The sequence below is a fragment of the Corvus moneduloides genome, chromosome 5, assembly GCF_009650955.1.
Source record: "Corvus moneduloides isolate bCorMon1 chromosome 5, bCorMon1.pri, whole genome shotgun sequence".
Taxonomy (NCBI): Eukaryota; Metazoa; Chordata; class Aves; order Passeriformes; family Corvidae; genus Corvus; species Corvus moneduloides.
The window spans coordinates 1,248,786-1,272,682 of record NC_045480.1 but is presented as its reverse complement, the minus strand read 5'-3'; the positions used below and the strand labels follow the sequence as shown (position 1 = coordinate 1,272,682).

The window sequence follows — 23,897 nt, the reverse complement described above, 5'->3', positions numbered from 1 at the left end:
TCCCCACCCTCCCAGCCAGCAATTCCTTCCCAACATCCCAGCCCAAGCTCCCCTTTCCCACTGGGAAGCCATTCCCTGCCTCCTGGCCCTCCAGGCCTTGGCCCCAGTCCCTCTGCAGCTCTCCTGGAGCCCCTTTAGGCCCTGCAAGGGGCTCGCAGCTCTCCCTGGCTCCTTCCCTTCTCCAGGGCAACATTCCCAGCTCTCCCAGCCTGATCCAGAGCAGAGGGGCTCCAGAATCCTGGAATGATTTGGGTTGGAAAAGACCTTAAATCCCATCCCATCCCATCCCACCCCATCCATGGGCAGGGACACCTCCCACTATCCCAGGTGGATCCAAGCCCCAGTGTCCAGCCTGGCCTGGGACATTTCCAGGGATCCAGGGGCAGCCCCAGCTGTAGGACACGGCTGTGGCAGGAAGGTTCCCTGGAGCAGTGCCAGGGTTTTGGCTCTTTGGGGTCACTTTGCTCTTTGCCCTCCTTCCCTCGGTGCTCCCGGGGGCGGAGGCACCTCCCAGGGTGCCCAAAGTTCAGCCGTCACCCAGTGATGACCTTTTGGCCCTTGGTTTGTGGCAAGGGTGTGGCAGCAGCCGAGCTGGTTCCGGGCAGGACCGGGAGCAGGAGAGGATGGAAATGGCAGGGGCAGGACAGGGACACGTCCTGGTGGCACCTGGGCCGGGATTGTCACAGCTCTGTCACCGCTCTGGTGGCTTCCCGGCCTGGAATGTGTGGCCACAGAGGAGCCCCGGCTCTGCTGGAGGTGCAGAGGGGACACTGGGATGGGGCGAGCTCCAGGAGAGCTGGAAAGGTGGAGAGAGCCTGTCTGGAATGGCCTGGAGGGCCAGGAGGCAGGGAATGGCTTCCCAGTGGGAAAGGGGAGCTTGGGCTGGGATGTTGGGAAGGAATTGCTGGCTGGGAGGGTGGGGAGGGGCTGGGCTGGAATTGCCAGAGCAGCTGGGGCTGCCCCTGGATCCCTGGGAATGCCCAAGGCCAGGCTGGACACTGGGGCTTGGATCCAGCTGGGATGGTGGGAGGTGTCCCTGACAATGGATGGGGTGAAACAAGATGATCCCTGAAGTCCCTTCTCACCCAAATATTCCAGCATTCTGCTGCTCTGGAAGCAGGCTGGGAGAGCTGGGAATGTTGCCCTGGAGAAGGGAAGGAGGCAGGGAGAGCTGCGAGCCCCTTGCAGGGCCTAAAGGGGCTCCAGGAGAGCTGCAGAGGGACTGGGGCCAAGGCCTGGAGGGCCAGGAGGCAGGGAATGGCTTCCCAGTGGGAAAGGGGAGCTTGGGCTGGGATGTTGGGAAGGAGTTTATCCCAACGAGTTTGTAATCCCTGCCGTGAAAACATCGGAACCCCGAATCCGCCTCGGGATTTACGGATCCGGCTCCAGCCCGTTTTGGGACAGAGCCAAGGAATGCTGGTGGTGGGTGCTGCTCTTCCCAAAAATGTGTGTGGAGCTCTCCTCCTGCTCGGGGGTAGTCGGGGACCTGCCCCATCCTGGCTGCTTGACACCGGAGATTTGGTGGTGGCTTGGAATTCTGATGGAATTCTGGTGGAATTGTGGTGAAGCTGACCCCACCCCGGTGTGACCTCGATCCCTGTTTTTCTGCCGTTTCCCATGGGAATTCCACGGTTAAAGTTGGTCCTGGTCACGTCAGGGTCGCCGCTGTGCTCTGGGCTCTGCTCTTGGGATGCAGAACCAGGAATTCTCTGGGAACGGTTGTGGCAGGTGGGGGTGGGACAGCAGGGAATGGTTTGAAACGGAATGAGGAGAGATTCGGGTGCAATGTTGGGAAGAAATTCCTCCCTGTGAGGCCCTGGCATGGAATTGCCGGAGCAGCTGGGGCTGCCCCTGGATCCCTGGCAGTGCCCAAGGCCAGGCTGGACACTGGGGCTTGGATCCAGCTGGGATAGTGGGAGGTGTTGGGGTTGGAATGAAAACACCTTTAAGGTCCTTCCAACCCAAACCTTTCCATGATTCCTCGTCCTTGACAGACCATGGATTCTCCCACAGCCAGCACTGAGCACCAGGTTTGGTTTATTCCCTGACTTTGAGGGATTGGACCTGGAGTGGCTCCTATTTTCCTTGTGGACTAATGCCAGAACCAGGGATAATGAGCAGGAATTTAATCCTAAATTAATTTCTGAGTCTGATGTCCGTGAAATGTCTGAATAATAAAACTTGGAATTACTTCTTGGATTCACGGAAGCTGGGATATTTCTCCTTTAAGGAGACACCTGAGGAGAAGCAGAGCTGTCACCTCATCCCCAGTGCCACAAAAATTCCTGGCAAGAGAGGAAAAAAGCAGCTCCTGTGGCAGAAACCTTTGGGTTTCCTCTGGCTCCTTCCTCTCCCAGGTGTGGGATCCGAAAATCTGGGAACAGGGAAGGATCTGCATCCTTCGAGGGTAAAAAATATCCCACGGAGGGCTGGGAAGAGCCAAGAGCAGCCCCAAATCTTTGTCCCCGCAAGGGAATTTTGAGGTCGATCAGGGCCTCTCCCGACACCACCAGGAAGAGTGAGACCAACAGCCAGGAAAATCTGTCCCATCCCATGAAATCCCACGGGACAGAGCCCTGGAAAAATCTTCCAGACCGAGTTTAGTTTGCATGGAGGGCTTGGAAAGCGCCAGGAACAAGAAAGTCCAGGAGTTCCTGTCCCACGTCCCCTTCAGGTCCTGGAAGGTCACAATTAGGTCATCTCCAAGCTTCTCTTCTCCACGATGAACATTCCCAGTTATCCCAGTTCCTTTCCTTTCCTTTCCTTTCCTTTCCTTTCCTTTCCTTTCCTTTCCTTTCCTTTCCTTTCCTTTCCTTTCCTTTCCTTTCCTTTCCCTTTCCCTTTCCCTTTCCCTTTCCCTTTCCCTTTCCCTTTCCCTTTCCCTTTCCCTTTCCCTTTCTTTTCCTTTCTTTCCTTTCCTCCCCTCCCCCTCCTCCTCCCCCTCCCCCGTCCCCGTCCCCGTCCCCGTCCCTTCCCTTCCCAGTAATTCGGAATAATTTGGAATAATCCTGGCAGCTTTGTTTGCTCTGTGCTCAAGGGCCTGGGCTTGCAGTCAAATTTCATAATATTTGTATTATATTTATATTATTTTCTAGTTTCTCTGATATATTTTCTATATTAGCATTTATAATTTTATTAATATATTTATATTTATATTATTTAGGTTTTGTCTAGAATATATTTTCTATATTATTTATAGGTTTTTATTTCGTTTATAGTATTTTTATTCTTCATCTTTTATATCTAATATATTTTTATATATTATTATTTATATTGCTATTTTATATTATTTATAGTTTACATCAAATGCATTTTATATATTATGATTTTAGCTTTATTACTTAATTTATATTATTTTCTATTATGTTTTATGTGGGATATATTTAATATATTATTTCGATTTTTATTATTTTGTTTATGTTATTTATATAATTTATATTTTACACTTATTACGTTTTATATATTATTATTTCTATTTTTACTATTTCATTTCTGTTATTTTTTATATTCTCTGTAGAATATAGAATTTCTATATATTATTTACAGTTCTATTATCTTATTTCTATTATTTTATTATTTCTATTTTTTACTATTTCTATTATTTTATCGTTTATATTTTATACCTAATGTATCTTATATATATTATTCATTATATTTTTATTATTTTGCTTATATTCTTTCACTATTTCTATGTTATACATTTTAGAGATATATAATTTTATTTTTATATGCTATGTATTTTATATATCTTATTTTTATATGTTATATATTATATATTTTTTTATTTATAATTTTTATCTTTTTTTTTTCCTATTATTTCATTCCTTCAGCTCCTTTAATATTCCAAGGGGCTGAAAGATGAAATTCCTGCTGAACTGGGAAATCCAAACCGGAAGTTGTGGGGAAATCCCTGCAGAGACTTTGGAAGTTTCGATGATTTCAAATCTCTCTCTCACCCCGAATTATGGATTTATATCCTTAAAAATCCCTATTTCCACCATTCCATCCACATTTTCCTCATTAAATCCATGTTTATATCCCTAAACTCCAGGCAGGATGGATTTGGCTCAGGTGTGGTTTGGTGAAGGATAAATTGACCCAATCCTGCTAAAATTTGGGATTTATATCCCAAATTATATCCAGCGGATCCACCTCCAACAGGAGCTGCTGTGCTCCCAGGAAATCATGGAATGTGGGACCGGTTTATTTTATCCACGGAGAATCCGCCTTTTGCCCCTTTTTCTCATGAATTTTTTTAGGTAGCTCTGGAAATTCCCCTTCCGGATAATGAGGAAACAATTCCCAATTCCTTTCCCTCCATCTGGGCAGCCATAAAATTTGGGATGGAGCAGCAGCTGTTGGACTCCGCACATCCACGCTCCGCAACAGGTCAGGGCAGGAAGCGGGGAGGAATCCATGGAAACCTTCGGGGGAATTTCGGGAGACGGAACGTAATTAACGCCAATTAGATTTTGGCCGGGATTCCAGGGCTCTGCTGTTGGGAAAGGCCCAGCTGGGATCTGGGATAGGCAGCTCCTCAGCTGGCGGGAATAATTCCGGCTCTGTCATCCTAAACGGGTAAAAATTGGGATCCGCGGAAGGAGGACAATGGAATTTGCTCGGCACATTCCCAGATCTGGCCCAGGAGGTCGGGAAAAAGCAGCTTCCCGTTCCTCATGCGGCTGGTTCCTCTCCGGAGCCGCGCCTTTGGAAGTAGAAATGCAAAACTTTATTGATATAAAAGGTGAAGAAGGAATTTTGGGAGGGGGGGGGGAATCCCTGGAAATGCCATGGGATATAAACAATCCCCACAACGATCCAGCGGGTTTGCAGAACAGGGTTTTTTTCCCTCCAAGTTTGTTGTTATTCCCATAAAAAATGGGACTGAGGGAGTGGAGGGGGTGTGGGCGTGGTTTGGTTTGGAAGGTCCCGCCGTGCTGGGATCCACCGGATGAGGGAATCCATCATTCCTTTGGGAATGCCCGGATTCTGTGAACACCGAGCCAGACACAAACCCGCTGTGGGATCCTGGAGCTGCTCCATACCCACATCCCGGTGTCCTGGTGCGTGGTGCCTTCCTTGGATCTGGCATGAAGGGCTCCGACAGCTCCAAGAATTCCCCAAACCGCAGGAACCGGGAGCGGGAGGGAAATCCAGAGGTCACTCAGTCCAACTCCTGGCCCTGGGGCGGGATGAGCTTTCCCTGCGTCATTCCTGAGATTGTCCAACCCATTCCCGAAACCCTCCGGCAGCAGCGATGGCTCCTTCACCCCTTCCCGGCAATCCATTCCTTTTCCTTATCTCTGATTTCCCTCCCATCCGTCTCTCCCGCTGAAATTCAAATCCCGGAGCAGGGATGGGATCATCCTTTTCCTCGCCCGGCCGATCCTCATCTTTCCCCATAAACCATCCCTGTTTCCTTCATCCTTTCCATGCTCTCTCCCCCTCATCCTGGATTTTCTCCAGCTGCTCCTGGTCCTCTCCAGGGTGGAATTCCGGGCTCAGGCTGCCTCCTCTGGCTATTGCCGCCTCATTCCCAGGGCTGTGGGCACAAATCCCTGTCTCCTGCTCCTGCGTTCCCACTTTTCACCTCCTCCTGCCCAGTCCATCCCTCCTGGCCTCCGAGGATCCTCATCCTTGTTTCCTTCGGACCCGCTGTTCCGATCGGTTTGGGGAAGGACGGCATGGCGCTTTTTTTCGGGATGAGGGTGATTTTCCAAGGATCAAGGAGCTGCAGGAGCCAGAGATAAGGATCAGAGTAACTCGGGCAGGGTGTGGGAGGCGGGAGAGCCGCGGCTCCAGCCTTAATCTCGGCCTCTGTGAGTCAGACCCAGCCTCTGCTGAGGTCAGGTTAGGCTTGAATTTAAACTCAGCCTGGGCTGAGGGTGTTTAAGCCACATTCAGGTCCTGGAATTCCTTTAAGGATCAGGATTTCCAAAGCTTTCTGCAGTTAAACCTGGCCTAAAGGAGCAAAAATTCCATGAACTTCACTCCAAACCCCATTCCAGGAAGATCCCCGTCCCCATCCTGCTGCTGGAGGTGGCAGTTTTGTGTCCTGAACCAAAGTTCTTATCCCATGGGATGCTGGAGCCACTGATCCCAGGGCTCTGGAGCCCCTCTGCTCTGGATCAGGCTGGGAGAGCTGGGAATGTTGCCCTGGAGAAGGGAAGGAGCCAGGGAGAGCTGCGAGCCCCTTGCAGGGCCTAAAGGGGCTCCAGAAGAGCTGCAGAGGGACTGGGGCCAAGGCCTGGAGGGCCAGGAGGCAGGGAATGGCTTCCCAGTGGGAAAGGGGAGCTTGGGCTGGGATGTTGGGAAGGAATTGCTGGCTGGGAGGGTGGGGAGGGGCTGGGCTGGAATTGCCAGAGCAGCTGGGGCTGCCCCTGGATCCCTGGGAATGTCCAAGGCCAGGCTGGACACTGGGGCTTGGATCCACCTGGGATAGTGGGAGGTGTCCCTGCCCATGGAATGGGGTGGGAATTAAGGTCCCTTCCCACCCGATCCATGATTCTATGTCGAGACCTGTGTGACCAAGCGTCACTTCACCTAAACCGGGAATTTCATTGTGTGGATTTCAGGGAGCCTCCCATCCCTCCTCTTCCCGCTTCGCCCCTGGATTGCTCCTCCTGAAGCAGCACCGGGACCCTTTTTTGGGTGACACTGGAGCAGAATCCCCGGATGAGGCAGAAACCCCAAGTTCGGCCACTTCTGCAATCATTCCCTGTGAAGATTTTGCAAGAGTGGGGGTGGGGTCCCTGGCTCGGCTCCAGCTCTGCTGATCCCACAGAAGCCTGGAAAAGAGAAACCCCAAATCCAAGCAGCCAACCCCAAACCCCCCCTCCTGCAATTTGGGTTGTTTCCGGTCATTTTCCAGAGTTGCTGCTGCCGCACTGGTGATATTTTAGGAGTGGATGAGGTGATTATCCGAGTGTTAACGAGATAAAAATTACGGCTGGATATCCCAGCGTTTTTGGGGGATTTGTGCTGCTGTGGGTGGTGGGAGGATGGATAAGCTGAGCTTTGCTGAGCTCCCGATGCTGCAAATCCCCACAATTGTTTGTGCCGAGCTCTGGGATCAAAGCTGCTCCATAGATGGGAGTTATTAATAATCCTAATTATTGGATGTTGGAAAATTGGTGCTGGGTGTTTTCCCATTAAAAAATAAAGGGAGAGGGATGAAGCCCTCTCAGCTTTCGGGAATATTAAGTTCATTTATCAAACAATATTAAGGAGTTGCCTCAAGGAGCCTGGAATTTGGGGTTGTTCCTGGGGATTTTGTCTCGCCATGAAAACAATTCCCAAATTCAAACGGGAGAATTTTTGGGAGCCGGAATTTAATCACGGTTTATAATTCCTGACATCAGCATTGCCCCTTTTCATCCCAATGGATCATAAAGCATTTTCCGAAGCAGGAATAGAGGGAGGGGGGCACTCCCCTCCTGTTTGGATGGGGTGGAACTCGGGAATCGTCCCATGCCAGCGGAATGAAGCAACAGCTCGTTTGGGAGGTGAAGTCATGGGATCACAGGAATTAGGGCTGGGAAAAAGCTCATTAAGGAATTTGCTCCATCCCTCTCCCCCTACGTGCTCGTGGCTGTGTCCCGAGCTTTGTCCGGACTAGTTGGGAACATCCCAGGGGAGCGGAGGAACTTCTCCAAGTGAAACTGCAACGGAGCAGCTGAAGCCCGGCCAGGAATGGGAATTTTCCTCCTGGAAAAAACAAACAAACAAACAAACAAACAAAAAACCCCCACCATGGAATCTCCAGGCTGCCAGGCTTGGAATGAGCCTCCAGCAGCACAAGGGTTAAATCCCAGGATCTTTTAGGTTGGAAAACCCGTCCGGGATCGAGTCCAACCCAGCCAGACCCACCGCTCGCTTTTCCTGCAGATTTCCTCTGCAGATCCCGAGCAATCCCATCGTTTTCCCGTGCGGAAGCAGCGCTGGCAGAGCGGCTGCAAATTCCAGGGAGAGTAGGAATGCTGGAGGATGCACGTGCACCTCAGGAATGGTGTCCACGAGCCTGGAATGAGCCTTGCTCCCACAAAGGTCACTCCAGGGCAGGGAAGCAGGGCAGGATTGGAGATCTGCGGCAGGAGGGAAAAGTCTCCCCACACGGGAAGCTGTGGAAGTGCTGTTGTTGGAATCATCCAAAGCAGGGCTGGAAAAGCAGATTCCAGCATGGAAAAGTGCCCGGTGTTGTGTGTGCAGGGGGTGGGGGAGCCCCCAAAATCCGGGATGTGCTGGGCTGGGAAGTGCCGGGGGAAGGAAAAGGGATTTTTACCAAATTTCTGTGTCCATGGAGAATTCCTCACCTTTTTAGGCCTCTGGAATGTTGCAGAGGCAGCAAATCCAAGGTGCTGCTGTTCCCTCCAGCCCCAAATTCCCAGCAAAACCCCATCCAGGCCTTTTCCTGGACAAATCCTCACGTTCTCCCTAAGCATTCCCTTGTCTAAACCCTCCTGGCCTCAGTGGCTGTTTTCCTCCTTTTTCACTTAATTCCAATGGATTTGGAATTCCCTCTGCCCCTCAAATTCCCAAGCAAACCCCAGCCAGGCCTTTTCCTGGATAAATCCTCCCATGATCTCCTAAACCTCCCATTGGCTAAACTTTCCCTGGCTTCAGTGGCTGCTTCCTCCTTTTCCACTCAATTCCAAAGGATTTTTTTGCCCCCGGGATGAATCAATTCCTTAGGCTCCAGTTGGGATCTCGGCCGCAGGGCGACCCCTTTGGCAACCCGGGAATGAAACGCGGTGTCCAGGCAGGATGGGAGGCAACCAGCTGCCCAGCGCCGGTTGTTTGGGAATGCTGCCTTGCCTGGCTCCTGGACACTCCTGCTTTTTCCAGGCTCGACCTTCCCACCTCGGGATATTTAACACACAATGGCTGGCACGGCGGAGCCTTCATTTTCCAGACAATTATGGGGAAGCGGCATCCGCCACATTCCTGCCCCGCTCCTTTGATGTTGGGTGATTTCACGGCACTTAATGATAGGACACGGACCAGGGAAAGATCCTCACCCTCTGGACTCGGCCCCCATTCCCACAGCCTCATTCCTTTCTCCATGGATTTAGAGATAGGATTTGGATCCCTCCCCACAGCAGCTGGAGTTGTTTTGCGCCTCGTTACTCCGGGTCCTTAATTAAAGCACCCTCATTAATTATCCATGGGGACACTCCTTTGGCAATTATAAGTTGGAGAGCGACGACGGCTGCTCCCATTATCCAAAGGCTTGGGAGACGTTCAGCAGGATCGGTTGGGTAGTTGGGATTTGCTTTTTCCGTGGCTAACCCCACTTTTTTTCCCGTAATTTGTGTTTTTTAGGGATGGATCAAAGATAATCCTGGGCCTTTCTTTTTTTCCCTGCAAGCAGCCAGGTGGAAAAAAATCCATTTATTTTAGTGGATCCCTTGATTTTCAGTGGATCCATCATCACCTGTCCATGGATATTTAGTCTGTCCATGGATTTTTAGTCTGTCCATCACTCCAAGCCTGTGAGGAAAAACTTTGGAAGTTGAGGTGATGCTTTGGGCATTCCTTGGAGCCTCTGGAAGCGAAGGAGCTGGCGGTGAGGACCAACAAACTGCTCTGCGTCCGGGAAACATTCTTGGGAAGCCGTGCCCTGAATTGTCCGGGAATTAAGCCCCTCCTGGACTGGATTTCTGAGGAGTTAAGGGATTTTTCCATCTTCCCACCCCTGTTTTCCTCGCTCCTCTGAGGCTGGGAAGTGCCAGTCCTGCTCCCCGTGAGCCTGAGTCACCCAGGAGTGCATTATCCCGGGAGTCGAGTGCCTTATCCTGGCTCCTGGGCTCGGGATGGCTCCCAGGGTAACATGGATGGGGTGGAGAATCCTGATTCTCTGTGCTGCATCCTTCCCGTGTTCCCAACCCTCATCATTCCAGAGGAGGCTTTCCAGAGGAAATCCCAGCTTTGGCGGACACGGGGGTTTGTCACGCTCTGACATCCCCTCTTCCCCCACCCCCAGCACCCCAGACTCCTGCCTTCCTGTCAGAGGCCTTTTCCCAGAGGAACTGCAGCTTTGGGAAGACAGGATTTTTGGGAATTGCGGGTTTCTGGAGCAGGGACAGCCACAGAAAACTGAGGCGCTCCAACAAATCCAGAGAGGCTCCAGGCACCGCTTGCGCTCCAAGATCCCGCGGCATCGTTTGGTTTCTCCTTGTCTTGGCGGTTCAGGGAATGGCCTGGAGGAATTCCAGGCGGGAGGAATTAGTTTGGAATCCCCTCCTGTAATTTCTCCCGAGGGAATTGCCCCGGAATTCTGCTGCAGGAATCACTTCAGAGAAGGGGAGGGTGGGGACAGGGGTTGTCACCTTGAGAGGTTTTTCACAGCCGGGGTATGGAGCTCCTTCACCATCAGGGTTTCGGGGATCGGCTCCCAGGAATTTAGGAAACGACATGGCCCCAGCTGGCCAAAAAGCCTGGAATTCCAATGGAGTCATTCGATAACGAATTCCCATGTTCAAAAAAAAAAAAAAAAGGTATTTTAATGAATTTCTATTCATCCAGGATGATTTTCCATGAATCCAGGGACCTCTGGGAGTGAGGGACCTCTGTGTCCCCTTGGATTTCTTCTCCCTTATTTAGCCTTTCTCTATTTTGGTCTTTCTCCCCGGAGAATTCCTGCATGTCCCCCCACATTTCCTCCTAAACTGGGGTCAGGAATTCCTTATCACAGGTTGATAACTCATTGATGATAAAGATTCAGCCCTCCAACTTCCTCTGGGAGCTTTTCCTTTCCCCTCTCACCATCTGGGAGCTCCTGGAGAGGCTCTGGGCTCCAGCATTTGGGATTCAGAGCTCACCCCGGAGCTTCTGGAAGTGGACGTGGTTGAGGACAACCCCAGTGGCCAAACCCGATGGCAGATATCAACCATCAAATCGTGGAATCATGGAACATTCCGAGCTGGAGAAGATCCATAAGGATCATCTAAGTCAGCTCCTCTCAACACTCCGTCCTCCGAAATTCCATCAGCTTTAAGGTCCAGACTCGTTTTTCCTGGTGGGAGACATCTGAGGGGGCTCAGGAGAACCCTCAGTGTTGTATTTCCGTGTTTATTTGTGGACACGAATTCCCAGTTGGTGATCCCACCACGATGGGTAGGGAAGGGTGGGAATCATTTGTCCCAGCTGTTGGTCCTTTGTTTTCCAACCCTTTTTAGAGGTTCCAGAGGGTCTGGAAGTCCCTGAGCACACGTGGACAGTTGGGATGAGCAGGGAATGACCCCAGGGGCCGTCGCTGTCCCTCAGGGTCTAAATTTAGGCTGAGAAAGCTCCAAAAGTGGGAGCCAGGATTGATTTTCCCTGTTTTTTCATAGTCTGGGATGGATCCGCTCTCTGGAACTTTGTTGTCCCTGTGAACCCTCCCATTCTTTGGGACAATGAGCTCTTAAACTCCTGACACGGGGAAAGAACCCAACAGCTTTGGTTTGAGCTGCTGACAGCGGGGTGTGAGATGAGGTGATGGTGATGATGATGATGATGGTGGTTATGGTGATGATGGTGATGATGATGGTGATGATGATGATGATGGTGGTTATGGTGATGATGGTGATGATGATGATGGTGATGATGATGATGATCCATCCTTCAATCACCTTCTCCAGGACAGCTTTGTCCAGACCTCTGTTCCATTCCCTTTCTTCCCAGCCAGGATTTGCTTCTCGAGTGCTTCACCCCAAAGCTCTTCAGGCTTGGAATCACCTCAGGTTTGGGAACTCTTCGCTTTCTCCTCTGGATCTTCTGAACCAGGAGACCGGAAGTGCACTCTGGAACCAAGCCCAAAATTCCCTGTGGAATTCCACGTTTTAATATTTTTATTTTATTTTATTTTATCCAGTTCTCTGGATAACTGGCTCCACGTGATTCCCTCCCAGGGAATTACGGTGCCCTCACTCCCAGAGGAGGTTTCAGGTCCATCCCAGAGTCCCTCATTCCAAGGGCTGAGGGAGGAGAAGGAACCTTGTGCTTGTATCCGTGGGTGTTTGTGGAGGATGGAGCAGCCCAGACTTCCAAGACATCATCCCGGAGAGATCCACTCCTGGATATGCTGGAATGGGACAATCGGTGTTGCTCTTATGGCCAAGGCTGTCCAGGTGTGGGATGGAGAGCCTGAGAGAGCCTGGAATGGTGACGTTTTTCCAGCAGGGCTTTCCCAGGAGGCCTCCACATGAATCCCTGTCCTACAGACAGGATTAAATCTCCAGAAAATCCCAACGGGTCCCAGATGGCTCCATCCGGTGGAGCCTGACCCCAGAATCCAGGCTGGGATCCTGCTCCTTGGACATTATCAGAGCTAAGCTGGAAGAAATCACAGAGAGTCTTGGTTGGAAGGACCTTAAGGATCACCCGGTTTGGAACTTTTCCTTCCCAGGAGAATCCGTTTTTCCCTGGCTCTCCTCACGTGTTTTGTGGTGTTATCCCTGGAAAATTTTTCTGTTGGGTTTAGAGATGATCCAAAAGAAACCGGAGCCTTTCTCAGCTTGGGATTTAGGACCAAAGGCCAGGAGAAGACCCCTGGGTCAGTCTTTGCCTCTCGGAGCTCCTCTGGCTGTAGGAAAAATTTCTGGAGCCATCAGCTCCACCCCACTGTTGGGAATTGCGGATAGGTAATATGAAGATCTCTCCATCTTCTTTCCCAATGTGCAAATCCATGCATTAGAAATACTGTAAATGAGGGAAATTTGGGGTGGAAGTCACTGATTGCCCATGGTGGGCGTGTCAGACCCACTCCCAGAAAATTCTTAAATAGTTCTCGTTTATTTACTGAGTCTCCATGGGACTCGGAGGTTGTCCAGCAGGTTCCTGCTTTCCTTGGGAGTTGAGACATGCTGGATATCCAGGTTGTTTGGCTGTGTATTCCCAGATTTTGGGTCTAGTCTGGAGTCTCTTGGGCAGTCACACGGGGTTTTCTTGGCATTGCTTGGGGTTTAGGGCTCCATTTAGCCCAGAAACTGCCGGACTGGGACTTTCTGGGCCCTGGAGTCCTCCCTGGCTCAGGGAATGTCATTCCAGGAGCATAAAATGGTTCCTTGCTGGGACAACACAACAATTCAGACTTCCTTAACTTTCTGGATAGGTTTCAGGAATTCCAGCTGGAATTTCCAGGCACGTAAATCCCCAATATCTCTTCCCGTGGTCCGGTCTCATTCCTTCTTGGAATGTGAGCCACTGGCAGTGCTTTAACCAAACCTCTTCCCTTTATTCCAAGAGGAGGAACAGCCTGGAAGGAACCTGCTCCAACATCCCCCATCTTGGAGAGGCTGCAGTTGGATCAACCCAGCCTGACATTGTTTGGGAAGCTCATTGATTCCAGGTGCGGAGCCACTGAGGGAGACAGCCCCTCCTAGGAATATTTCCAGCCTAATCCAAAGCAGGATGGTCGGTTTAGATGGGCCATAATTGCCCTAATTTGGGCAAGATGGGACTTGCTCAGCTCTTAAATCAAAAATGAGGCTTCACATTTCATCCAGACACGACTCCGGTCGTCCCAGCGCTCTTAAATCCATGAGTTGTTGATTTGGGAGATAAACAAGGGATGGGTTTGGAGCAAACACAAGAAAAAATAGAATTTCTCAACCACCCAAACTCCTAAAATTCCCTTTCAGGACAAATGGATTTCATCCTTTGACCGAGAGGAATTACAGTAGGTTTTCTTCTCTAAACATATTCTCATAATTAAATTTCAGGAGGGGAATAAAATCTCAGGCAGGAAAATTCCACCATTTCATTTGGTTTCCGTTTCGTTCCTCTGACATAAAAAAAAATGTAATTAATTACCGCAAACAGCTGAAATAATGGACCCGAATTTGATATATTTATACGTTTTATTTGTGTATTTATTTTATTTTGTGGCAAGTAAAATATTCCCTGAGGGAATGAGTGGCCCAGAGCTGGAGAAAGGATCCCTCGGGATTCCTGCGGCCTCTTTGCCTTGATGCCCAGTGCTCCTTGGTTTGGATTTTCAGCCTCGTGTCCTGATGGGCATTCCCTGGATGATTCTCCTTGCAGGGAGAGGTGGGAAATGGGGGAGATATTCCGGTTTTTCCTTTTCTCCTGCTGTCCTTGACCTGGCACCACGTCCTGCCCTTTCTCCCCCATGGATTGCCCAACTCTCCGAGGCCTCTGGCATCACTTTGCCTCCCACACCCTGCACCTCCACACCCCTTTCATCACAATTCCGCACCTCCTCCACTTCCCGGGGCTCCTTCCCCAGCTGAAGCCGTGAGCTCTCCTTGTTTTCCACCCCTTTCTCCATGTTCTTTGCTTGCTGCATGTTTGGGACAGCTCTTACTTCACCTGCCCTGCCTTGACTTGTGGGTTCCTCTCGGCACTGAAATCCCTTCCCACTCCTGCCAACACCTCTGGAAAAGCCATTTATCATGGAATTGTGGAATGGGTTGGGTTGGAATGACCTTAAAAATCATCCAGTCCAACATCCATGGGCAGGGACACCTCCCACCATCCCAGGCTGCTCCAAGCCCCAGTGTCCAGCCTGGCCTTGGGCATTCCCAGGGATCCAGGGGCAGCCCCAGCTGCTCTGGCAATTCCAGCCCAGCCCCTCCCCACCCTCCCAGCCAGCAATTCCTTCCCATTATCCCATCTAAATCTCCTTAATATTCTCCTTTCTTGGCAAGGAATATGAAGCCAACTGGGCGCTCTTGGGTTGGTGTCCCAGAAGAAGACACAAGAGCACAGTTGCTGTCCCAAAGAGTTTCCAGTCGAAGCAAAAATTTGGATCACACAGCAAATCAAAATATCCCCGATCCCAGCCTGGTCCAGGGAGTTCATTATCCCAACACCTTCCGCAGCACCACAAGAGAGGATTCCAACGCAGTGGTGACATCTCAGCTCCATCCTTGAGCAGTTTGGGAATCTCGTTTCGTTTCTCAGCTTCTACCCAGATACCCCAAACTGACCAATTAGGTGGCCAGCATGTGTTAATTAATTAATTAAGATCTATTAAGTGTTTTGAGTCGCCTGCAGCGATCCCAATCCCGAAGCACCTTTCCGTTATGAATTCCCTGGCTGCAGGGAGCTGGAATTGTCCTGTTGCTCCATGAAACAGGAAAATTGAGCTGGCAGGAATTTCTCTCCTGAAAGGTGAGCAAACCCCAGGCTGAAATTCAGGGATTTTCCACTTACTCATCCCAAATCCAGCCTAAAGGTCCTTACTCAGCTTCTGCCACCTGCAAATAAATATTGTTTATGTCAACAGGGGATTCCCTGGGAAAAGAGGAGAAATCCAGAGGAAATTGCAAGTGTGCAAGGCCTGGTTCCTTCCCAAAAAAACCCCTGGATTGAGGCAAAGCTTCATCTTCCATGGCACAGACCAGGAAGGTTTCCAGGTGCCTTCAGAGCTTGGGGTTTTGTATTTCATTCTCTCTTTCCTCTCATCCCAGAGAAACGAGGGGAAGGGGACGAGGATGGATCCGTGTTCGCAGCTGGTGAGTGAGGCTGGAAAAGTCCCGAGCTTTCCCTTGGAGGATGCACGGATTTATGTCTGGTTTTTTCCACCCATCCATTGTTTTTTCCAGGATTTGTGGACAGCTGATATCCTCAAGATTCCCTTTTCCCACTACAAGGGAAACGAATGGATCTGGAAGAAGTTACTGGGTGTTGGCAGGAGTGGGAAGGGATTTCAGGTCCAGCAGGAATGCAGACACACGTCAAGGAAGAAAAGGTGACATAAGAGTTGTCCCAAAGTGGTGATGGGACGTACTGAGAGCAAAAAAACATGGGAAAAGGGCTGGAAAACAAGGCAAATGCAAGGAATTTCTCCATGGAAAGGGTGGTCAGGCATTGGAGGCATCCAGGGAGATTTGGAGTCCCCATCCCTGGAGGTATCCAAGGAATGTCTGGATGTGGCACTCAGTGCCAAGGTGAGGATTGGCCCCAGGTTGGACTCGGTGATCCTGGAGGGCTTTTCCAACCTCAGTGATCCTGGGATCCTGGGAAGTTTGATGTCTTTGAAGGAGGTGATACGTGAGCTTCACCTGAAAATGAACACAGCTGGGTGAAACAAATATCCCAAAATCTCCGGTGCCTTTATTCCCTCCATGGATGATACAAATGCATTTTCTGTTCTCTGGGAATCTCGGGGGTTAAAAATCCCTATTTTATTGCTATCCTGTCCAAGAAAGGCATTTTAAACTGCCAGAGGGCAGGGATGGATGGGATATCGGGAAGGAATTGCTGGCTGGGAGGGTGGGGAGGGGCTGGGCTGGAATTGCCAGAGCAGCTGGGGCTGCCCCTGGATCCCTGGCAGTGCCCAAGGCCAGGCTGGACACTGGGGCTTGGATCCACCTGGGATGGTGGGAGGTGTCCCTGCCCTTGGAACTGGATGGGATTTAAGGTCCCTTCCAACCCAAACCGATCTGGGATTCTGGGAAGGACACTCAGGTTGATCACCCCAGAATTAAACCCGAGGTGATCCTGGATCCAAAGAAACAAAACGAGTGCAGCACCAGGGATCGGAATGGGAAATGGAGCAGGATCGCTGCAGCCTGGCTGTTCCTGGAAGGGGGAAATTTAGGCACCATCCCTGCTATATCCTGGTTGGAATGTGGCTCCAGGAAAGCTCCCGTTAGCCTTGGCAGCCCCATCCCAGCTCTCCCTGCTCCAGCAGAACCTTTGTGTGAACCCCACAGGTCCTTCCCGAGATCCATTAAAACCCCGGATCCAGAGGCAGAGCTCCGGTGGGGCTGGGCTTAGGAAAAACAACAACAGGACAACTGAAAATCCTTTAGGAGCACGGGAAAAAGCACAGATGGCTTGGAAAAGGGCATGGAAGGGAGGGTGGGGTCACCCCCCGCCTTCCTCAGGGCCTGGAGCATCCCTCAAATTCTTCCAGAGCCAGGGACTCCACATGGAGCCCAGGCCTTGGCAGAGGAGGGAGATTTCATGGAGTCCCACACCTGAGGGCAGAGGGAATTTGTTTATTTGGAAACAAAAGTTGTTTTTCCCATTTTTTGGGGGTTGTTTTGTTTCAGCCTCCAGGCCCTTCCAGTTGGGGCCAAGTCAGGGAGAAGGAGGCCTGTTGGGATTTAACCCTGCTCCTGCTGCTTCCTGAAAAGTACAGGGAAAATAAAGGTCTTTTTCCATGGATTAAATCCGTAAAAGACTCTTGAGAGTGTTGTCGAATCCTGTCAACAGGGGATTCCCTGGGAAAAGAGGAGAAATCCAGAGGAAAGGGCAAATGTGTAAGGCCTGGTTCTTTCCCAAAAAAACCTTGGATTGAGGCAAAGCTTCATCTTCCACGGCACAGACCAGGAAGGTTTCCAGGTGCCTTCAGAGCTTGGGGTTTTGTGTGGTTCATCCCTCAGAAATGAGGGAAAAGGGATGAGGATGGATCCGTGTTCGCAGCCGGTGAGTGAGGCTGGAAACGTCCTAAGCTTTCCCTTGGAGGATGCACGGATTTATTTATTTTATGAGTGTTGTCAAATCCCAGATCCTTCCCTCCTTCCCTCCCTCCCCCATTCCTGACTTTTTGCCACTTCCCTGAGGAGCATTTTTGGGGTCGTGTTTTATCCTCTGGTGCCTTTGATAAGAAGGGGCCATTTTGATCACAGGGAATTCCATGAAAAAGAAAAGAAAGTGGGAATAGTCCCAAAACGTCTTTTGGTTCTGGGAAGTGCATCCTGAAAAGAAAGCAACAACTTCCATGAGCATCCCAAGGACAATTCCATAACCTGATCTTCTGCACTTGCAGGTTCATGAGCCTACAAAGCAAGGAATGGGCTCGAGCTTAAAATTTCTGGGAGACAAAGACTGAGGGAAGAGGAGATTCAAGTAAATATCCAGGATTTTATTTATTTTATTTATTTATTCAGGTAAATATCCAGGATTTGTAGCTCCCTATGTCTAAGGGGTTGAAAATCCATGGAAAGCTTTGCCACGCTGTTCAGTTTTCCGGAGACGTCTCGTTTCGCTGCTCCAAGGCAGGAGTCAGAGAAACCTCATCCGTGCAGGGTCTTTTTTTGGGATTTCCTCCAAAGAAATATCAAATCCCTCCTGGAAAATCAAAAATCTGCTCATTGAACAACTAATTCCAGCGGTGAGCACCACAAAACAGCCCTGGAAAACATTCCTGGCTGGAAGACTGAGCTTTTGGCTTATCGTGTTGCTTGTTCATGGATCTGCCTCATGACTTGGATTCCATTTGTCCCATCAGCAGATGGGAGAAGAAGGTGAGGAGAGGCCAAGTTCCAAGGCAAAATCAAAGGAATTCTTTCCAAGGAAGGGCTCTCCCTGGCGCTGCTTCCAGGTCGGAGTCTCAGTCCCTGCTAAGGTTTCAGGAAAAGGAGAGGGAGCGCTGGGAAATGTCCTCATTCCAGAGGTGAGCAGAGGGAGGCAAATTTTTCTTTTCTTCCTCCTGTAGTTTCCAGCTTGGCATCAGGAGAACACAGAGGAGACCAGGAAACGTGTGATGGAAACGGGAAAAGCAACGTTCCAGCCATGGAAAAGCTGGATAAATCACAACTCCCATGTCCAGGTGAAGCAAAGCCTTGCTCAATCCGTAGGGAATGTCAGTGTTCCTCTTCTCCCAGGTTTCACCCAGTCTCTGGATCTGGGATATCATCACGGGACCAAAGGGCCACGATTGCTCCGGCGATTGTGGATGGAGCACGGGACACAGGGAATGCCAGGGATGAAGGGATTTATTAACAGTGCCTTTGAGCTATTTTTCCTATCAAAACACGGAGACAACAAGTTACAAATGATTGGGAATTCTGCCAAGGGGTTGCACAACCCGCACTGAGGCAACGAAGCCGAAAGTGCGACTCCGTTGGGTGGGAATCGCTCCCGACCGGAAGGACTCCAGGCCCTCCCAGAAAATGTGGTGAACTCTGAGTAGGTGACAGTTCACCAGGAAGAGGAGCCACCGGGATATTTTTGGAAGAGAACCTGGCACACAGGTCCCAGCCAGGTGGAAGCTCCAGGAGCCAACTGGTTGCTCCACTGAGCCGGAATCGCATCTGGAGCGGAATGGGAAGGAAGGAAGTTTGTTAACCCGTGAGGTGGTTCAGTCTGGCGGGTGGGTGAGGCTCCTGGGCCACTCCAGAACCTTCTGGAGATGCTGCAGGGGTTCAATCCAGTCCGGCCTTTAGGCCACTGTGGAGGACTAAAGGCATCCGATAAACCTGGATTCCGGTTCGCCCGGAATGTTCTCCCACGTTCCCAGAGAAGGTCAGAGTCATTTCCTCATGGAGAATCCAGGGCACAGAAGACACTGAAGGTCGTCCTGGTTTTGGCGGCTTCTCCAGGAAAAATAAGTCTCCAGTAAAAACTATTTTATCCACCGGTCTCTTGGAAATTTCTGGGATAATTTATGGTCAGATAATCATGGAATTATGGAATGGTTTGAGTTGGAAGGGACCTTAAATGGATCCAACCTTCCACCATCCCAGGTTGCTCCAAGCCCTGTCCAACCTGACCTTGGGCACTTCCAGCCACAGCTTCTCTGGGAATATCCGTGCCAGGGCCTCACCCTCATCCTTATCCTGATTTCTGGACTCTGGGATCCCACACATTCCAGAGGGTGTCCCTGCCCGTGGCAGGGGGCGGAGCTGGGTCATCTTTGAGGTCCCTTCCCACCTGAACCATTCCATAATTCTAAGGGAAGCAGCCGCTGACCATCCCATGACCTTGGATGCTCCCAGGAAGCTTCAGGATGCTCCTGGATTGATTGACTCCTGGATTCTACAGGGATGGGAACACTGGGAAACTGCCACTGGAAGATTTAGGAGAGACCTAAAAAGCCCAGCCCAGTAAACCGAGCTATCAGTATTAAGGGCAGGACTTGTCCCAGATTGTCCCTAATGGATCAGGGACAGCCCTGCCTTGGCTTTGGATACTCCAGGAGCTGCCCACCCCAGTGAATCCCACTCATCCCAACATTCTGCATCCAGTTCTTTCCCTAGGCTGGACTTTGGGCTCAGCTCCAATGTCTTTTTAAATTATTTTAAGTATTTGGACTCATTTAACTATTTTTCCTGTTTTTATTGCAAAAAAGAGCCTTTAACACTTCCCTTTTCCCTGATTTATTCCATGATAGTGTCCAACGGAGGGGTCCATGATTTATGGGACAGGATCAAGTGACAACGGGAAGATGGAAACAGTTGGAATTTTTCCTGGGAACAGCTGACTTAGGGCACTTAAGCCCTTAAATCTGACTCTCAGCACCATTTTTTGGGCAGGCAGCCCCAAAAAAGATGCTTGGAGAACCTCTAGAAAAAGAGTTCCTAACTGAGAACAGAACTTTTTGGACACACCACAATTCCAGAGTTTCCTCGTGGAAGTGTGGAGATTCCAGGGAAAGAATCAGAGGGAGATGAATTTCAGAAAAATAAGGAAAAAACACCAGGATCATATTTTAGATTTCTGGGGCGTTGTTTTATTTGTGTTATTGTAATTCTGGAGGAATAATTTTGATAATTTTCCATGGATTCATCAGGCAGTGTGACTCAGGCTGTCATGATTGAGTCATGGAAGTATTCCCTGATTTCCTTTTGTTTGCCGTTTCCAACCATTCCAGGGAAATCTCCGATCTCCCTTTGGAGATCAAAGCCTGCCCTGTTTGTGTTGTAATTAATCAGTAATGAAGCACCTTAATTACAACACAAACAGGAGCTCCTTTGATCCAGGAGGGATGAGAAGGAATTCTCGCTAGCAGCTGCTCGCAAGGATTTGGGAAAAAGAAAATAAAAATAGGATTTTGGAAGGATTTCAGGGCATTATGGGATGCCAGGAGCACCTTCCATAACACAGGGAGAAATAACATAAATATAATAAAATATGATTAAAACCCCATAAAATAACCCAGGAATTCCTTGAACTCTTGTTTTTGGCGAGAAAAATTCCTGGCGGTTTCCAAAGGCGTTGGGTTTGTTCTGCTTCCAAGTGAAAACAGGAGCGGTTCCTGGGAAAATGGGAATGTGGAGCATCATCCTCCCACTGCTGCTTCAGCTCCTTCCCTTTGGATCAATCCGATGGATAAGGAGCTGCAGCTTCTTCCATCCCCTTCTGGCCCCCTGCTCTGGCTCCCGTTCGGATCCCACTGCGGGAACACCCAGGAGAATCCTTTGCCTGGTGGGAAAAGCTGATTCCTGCAAGGCCCTTTTCCCCTGGAATGCCGTTGGGAGAAGTTGAAGTCCTGGCAGGAGGAAAAGTGGGATCTCTGCTCCGCTTCCATCTCCGCACAGCCCCGGTTGGACCCGCGGATCACGAGGCCTTTTCCAGCCTCAGTGATTCCCTGAATCCATGGTTTGGGAATGATCGGCGCTCCCTGCGATATAAAATCACCCGGAGGAAATGGTTCATCCATCACTCACGTGTTTCTTCCAGAATTCCAGGCAGGAATTTGTCCAGGAATAAACATTTTCCAAGGCAAAAGGAAGACAAACCAAGCCCAGTTAAGCCAATCCTTTTTCATTTCCCCCGAAACTTTAATTATTAAACTTATAATAAGCTATTCATTGCACTAATAATATTATTTGACTATTTACCATTAATTTCATTAATAATACACTATTATATTAATTTTTAGCTTTCTAAAATATTGGGTACCTCTATAAATACATCATATTTATATGAATATAATAAAATATTATAATATATGTTATAAAGTATATAAAATATAGAAAGATAAATATATCTCTAAAATTCTATGGGATGACATAAAAATGGATTTATTGTAATTTTATTTAAATTAAACTATTTAATGCATTTCTATTTTTTAAAAAAGGCAAAATTAGGAAGGGAAAGGAAAACCTCAAGGCTTTTAATTAAAAATTAATCCAAAGACGCAATTTTTATTAAAATGGAATTGATTAATGCCAAGATAATTCCATCAACATCTTCTAATCTTGGATTTTCTTATCTAACTTGATTTCTTTTGGAGTGCCTTTGGAGGAGCAGATACTTAATTTTATCTTTTCCCTTTATTTTTCTCAGCGTTGGAATTCTTCCGATTCCCATCTCCAACAGAACCTTTGGAGAGGGACAAGTGGAAGTGGCACTTGGGGACATGGACTGGTGGTTGGACTTGGTGACCTTGGAGGTCTTTTCCAACCTCAAGGATTCCATGATTTTCTATTCCCATCCCAGCTCCTTTAGGAAGTTCTCCTGCAGACCCAGAGTTATCCAAGGTCATGGAAAGGGCTCTCCGTGGGGGTTTCTGCCGGGATTCCCAAGGATTTTCCTCCATCTCCCCGTGGTTGTGTTTCTTTACACTCCAAAGGCAGAGCTACTGGATTTCTCCGTCATCCAAGGGAGCTGAGGATGGGTTTGGGAAAACCAAGTCCTGGTCCCCCCCTGGGCAGATGGTTGGGAATTCCCCTTGTTGGTGGAAGCCAAACAAAGCCATTTCTGGGATCAGGACACATTCCCAGATTTCCTCCCTCTTCCTAAAAGCCCCTCTTCTCCAAAGGCTGGGGAATTAGGAGTTCTCCACCCATCTCCTGGCTGAGGAGGGGAAGATTCCCACAATCCCTTTATGGTCTCCTCTCTCTGAGCCACGGAGACCACAGAATTCCCAATGGGAGACAATCCTGCAGCTTTCCAAAGCCAGAGGAGCACTGGAGACACAGGTCCAGGAGGAGAATCAGGATTTGCCGTTCGGCTTAGCCCGCAAGGAGATTCTTGGATCTGGGGCTCCTTCCTTGCTGTTCCATTTGGGAAAGCCAGAACTCCTGGAGATGGGCCTTAGGAAAAGGGAGGAAAGCAGGAATCTGGGAATGTGTCCTGATCCCAGAAATGGCTTTGTTTGGCTTCCACCAACAAGGGGAATTCCCAACCATCTGCCCAGGGGGGGACCAGGACTTGGTTTTCCCTGGACCTTCCTCAGCTCCATTGGATGATGGAGAAAGCTGACAGCCCTGCCTTTGGAATATGAGGAAACCCAGCCACAGGGAGATGGAGGAAAATCCTTGGGAGTCCCGGCAGAAACCCCCACGGAGAGCCCTTTCCATGACCTCGGATAACTGTGGGCCTGCAGGAGAACTTCCTAAAGGAGCTGGGATGGGAATAGAAAATCATGGAATATTTGTGTGGATCCATCCCTTTGGCAAAGCTCAGCTCCCGGCCCAGCTCAGGGACAGTTTTCCATGGATTGTCTTTGTTTCTCCACATCTGACCTTACAAACTCTTCTTCCCTATTTTTTTTTTTTTTTTTCCGTTTCTTTCCCCCTCCTCTTGTCCCTTCCCATTTTCCCCTTCGTGCCACCAGCATGAAACAGCTCTGGGCTGGATTGAAAGAACCGAGAAGCTGCAGGGAATCAAGAGGGATAATGGGAAGAAAGGCTCAATGGCTCTCCCGGGATTTCTCAGGGTTTCTCTCCAACTGTTTTCCACGGAGTCGAAAGTTCAACCTCCCATTTGCTGGAAAGGAAGGGGAAAAAAAAACAAAAAAAAAAAGGAGAGAAAGAAAGAGGACAAGTCGTGATGTGGGAATCTTTGGCCTGGGATGAAGATGGAAGGCGCCACTCGGAAAAGCGGAGCTCTTCCAATGAGATCCAGATGTTCCTCGTGTTCCTAAACACATCCAGGCCGTTTCCAATTAGCCTGGAATTAGAGCAATAATGGGAAACAAAACAGGGGTGGTGCTTGGGGTTGTTTTCCCTCTCTCTGCTCCGCATCCTTCCCTCTCTGTCCCAGCTGGATCGGGAGCGTTGCTCCAGCTGCCATCTCCCATTGCTTCCTGAAACAATCCCGATCATCCCATATCCCCCTCATCCTTCCTTTCCCCATTTTCCTCAGGCAACGGGATGTGGGACCAGTCCTGCAGCGTGATGAGAGCGGCTCGTTCTGCTCATTTTCTGCTCGTTAGGAGCTCATGGATAACGACACTTCGATGGATTTTCTGGGATTTGCTGTTTTTTCCA

General features: G+C 49.6%; 2 long non-coding RNA genes across 2 annotated transcripts; both read left to right on the top strand.

Moving 5' to 3' along the window:
* The first annotated feature begins 3,757 nt into the window (after positions 1–3,757).
* On the top strand, positions 3,758–7,197 carry LOC116444751. Its single transcript, XR_004240471.1, has 2 exons — positions 3,758–4,389; positions 6,576–7,197. It is a non-coding gene; the product is annotated as an uncharacterized LOC116444751 (long non-coding RNA).
* Positions 7,198–14,656: 7,459 nt separating this feature from the next.
* LOC116444813 lies at positions 14,657–19,429 on the top strand. Its single transcript, XR_004240535.1, has 5 exons — positions 14,657–15,117; positions 15,233–15,461; positions 15,552–15,697; positions 17,726–17,805; positions 18,395–19,429. It is a non-coding gene; the product is annotated as an uncharacterized LOC116444813 (long non-coding RNA).
* Positions 19,430–23,897: the final 4,468 nt, after the last annotated feature.